At 37.9% G+C, this 3214-nt stretch overlaps 1 long non-coding RNA gene across 1 annotated transcript; it reads left to right on the forward strand.

Annotated features, from left to right (window-relative positions):
• Positions 1–2012: 2012 nt before the first annotated feature.
• Positions 2013–2479, forward strand: LOC130963961 (uncharacterized). The gene is made up of 3 exons (XR_009080080.1): positions 2013–2166; positions 2264–2318; positions 2410–2479. It is a non-coding gene; the product is annotated as an uncharacterized LOC130963961 (long non-coding RNA).
• The last annotated feature ends 735 nt before the right edge of the window (positions 2480–3214 follow it).

Raw genomic sequence — 3214 nt, forward strand, 5'->3', positions numbered from 1 at the left:
CCTTCTTGTTGTGTTGAGGTTTGGGCCTATTAAGGAAATGGCAATTATACATAGAGTTAGATACATAACCAAGTAGTGAAATAAATAGAAAGCATAATAGAAGTAAACCCTAGAACATAATGTTACATACCCTCTTTTTAGGCTTTGTACAACCCCTTTTTTGTATCCCATTGCACTACAGTTGGAGCATCTTTGAATTTGACCCCTCTGTGATAGGTGATTCTGGCTTCTATTCTCCTTATCTGCAGGGCCTCGCTTCCTCTTCTTCATAGGTCTGTGGCTTGGCCTCCTATAGGGAGGTGGCATGACATCATCATACTAAGTTCTCTCTCATAGATTCGGTCCATTAACAGGGTGTATCACCTCTTGGTAGCACTTCAGGTAAGCATCCTTCTTATAGCAATCATCCACATAGGACTCCAAATCAAGTCCTTTAAAGCTGATGCAGCTGATGGCATGAGAACATGGAATGCTACTCATTTGCCACTTCCTGCAAGAACACTCAGCAGCAGCCAGATCCACAACAAATTTATCCAATCCGCACATAACCTCATATTTACTAGCAGCGGACCAGTATGGCCTCCAGTTTCTAGCTAAGCTTGCTCGTTTCTCCAATTTCTTCCTAATTAGTGGCATAATGTTTCCTTGATAAGTGTGAATCCTATCTCTATTGGCAGCCCATCTAATCATTAGATACACCCTAATATCTTCTAACATTCTAATAATAGGTTTTTCTCTTTCCTCTAATTATGACAGCATTGAAACTTTCACTCATATTATTAACAAGGGTGTCATATTTTGAATGAAAAGTAAACCTGGAACAGGACCAAAACTTGGGTGAAATGCCGTTCAGATGTCGAAATGCCCCCTCATTGACAGCTCGCAGACATTTCATTTCCTTCTCTCAATCCTTCCAATGACTTGCCTTAGCACACCTCCACATTCTGTTCTTCAACTCCAAACCCAGAAACTTCTTCCTAAAATTGTTATAGAGATGCCTGACGCAGAATCTGTTGTCCACCCCTGGTATGATCTCTTCAAACGCCGGCAATAAACCCTATGACCAGAAGGTGAGCATGAATTTGATTAGCACATAAATCATTATTTCATTTAGGCTTACCTATATTTGTTTAAGCATAAGCTAAGTGTAAAATGTAATATTACCTTCTGCTGATCAGATATAAATGTGCATTTTCCAATCTTTTCTGGACCCAAATCCTTGGCAAGATGACGCAGAAACTAGACCCAAGAGTCCTTTGTCTCGGCTTCCACAACTGCATAAGCAATTGGAAGAATATACTCATTTGGGTCTCTTCCAATTGCAGTCAACAGTTGTCCTTCTTGAGGAGTTTTTAAGAAGCATCTGTCTAATCTAATAAATGGTTTGCAGTGTTGGAAGCTTTTCTTACATGCATCAAAGCAGACATACAATCTTTGAAAGGCATAGTAATTCATTAAATTTGGATTCTGTCTCTCCTGAGCAAAATCTAGGGATCGAATCACTTTCAGGTACACTGATGATCCTGAATTTGTTCTTAGTAGCTCACCACAGTAATCGTTAATCCTCTTGTATTGCTCCATAAATGTACCCTGGATTTGGCTCAATGCCTCTTGCTTGGTCTTGCTACCATTGCCCTAGTCACGGTCATATTTCACTTTTTGTGTGCCTTTGCCACGAGATCTTTTACCTTGATTCTTGGATTGGATTCCACTTTCTTCTTAAACTAGTTGCCTAGCTATTTGTGTAAAACCCGAGAAATTAGTAAATGATTAGCCAATAAATTAATTATTAATCAAGATAATTAGAAATATGATTTTTATGGTTTAATATGATAGAGAAAATTAAAATAATAATTTCGACACTAATTTTAAAAAATTTGGCCCAAGATTGGGCCAAACAGGCCAAACCGAGCGAACCGGGCCCGTATTGGGCCCAAGGTCCAAACCCACTTACTCCACCTTATATAAAACCATGCTTTCAGCCACTCCTCCCTTCAAGAACAGGGAATCACGCTGAAATGGGGGTATGGGGGAGCAAATAAGAACCCTAAACCCCTTGCTTTGATTTCAATTTGCCATAACTTTCAATCCGGAGATTCGATCGCTGCACCGTTTGCGGCCACACATTTGCAGTGACGAGCTCTACAAAATCTGGTACCTTTTAAGGTGAAAAAATCATATTTCCAGCTCTTATTCTCTCTTCTTTAATTCGAAAATATTGAGGTTTTGGGGTATTGAAATTTTGGTTAATTTGATGTTTTAGGATCAAATTGACTTGAGGAATTGGTAGGTTTTGGATTAATTGAAGCACATATACAGTAAGGATCACTAACCCTAGTTAATTCCTTGAATTTGTTTATTGGGTATTGAGTTTGGGTATGTATGTGTGATATATATATATATATTTAGGTGTATATATGTACATGTTGGAGCTTGAATTGTGAGTTTTGGAACTCGGTGGAGTTTGGGTGACGTGCGTTGGTGATTTTGGACCTTATAGAACTGTGTTTGGTGCTTTGGTGGTGTCTCGGGTTCTTCGAAAAATCAGTCAAGGTATGGTTTAGGTTTCTCGTATTTAATATATATAATATTCTGTAAAAACTTAGGCTAGATGACCGTATGATAGGTGTGAATACATGAGTATGATATTTTCCTAGCTCCTTTAATGATAATTGTTGATATATATTAAGTATTTGTTGGTGGTTATTATACATAATAAGAGTAGGATGATAAATGATGGGTTAATGATGTTTGATACGTTGAAAATGATGGAATGTATAGGTAAATGATTGAGCATGAATTATTGTTATAATTGTAAAGTTCATGCTTGAGAATTATGTAGAAATGAGGTATAGTTGATTATGGTAAGTTGTGGAGGCAATATGACTGTGATATGATGAGTGGTTTGTAACCTTAAAACATTGATTAAATTTGATTTTCGTAAAAATGGAGGTTTAAGAGGTTTGGTGAAGTAAACTTGGAAAATGACGAATTAAGAATAAAAAGTGCAAAAATGTGACTAAATTAGAATTTAGGGGTGAATGTTGAGACTGGCAATGCCTGGTATGGCCGGAATGGTTGAGAGGGCAAGATTTGGGTGCGATCCTGGTTGCTCGTTAACTTGAAAATGTATTCGGATGGCAAGTTGAGGATAGAAGTTCCCTCTCTTGTCATGATGAGGGTGTGGAAAAAGTGAAAAGACACTCTCCTTCGT

Source organism: Arachis stenosperma, chromosome 1 (genome assembly GCF_014773155.1).
Source record: "Arachis stenosperma cultivar V10309 chromosome 1, arast.V10309.gnm1.PFL2, whole genome shotgun sequence".
Classification (NCBI taxonomy): Eukaryota; Viridiplantae; Streptophyta; class Magnoliopsida; order Fabales; family Fabaceae; genus Arachis; species Arachis stenosperma.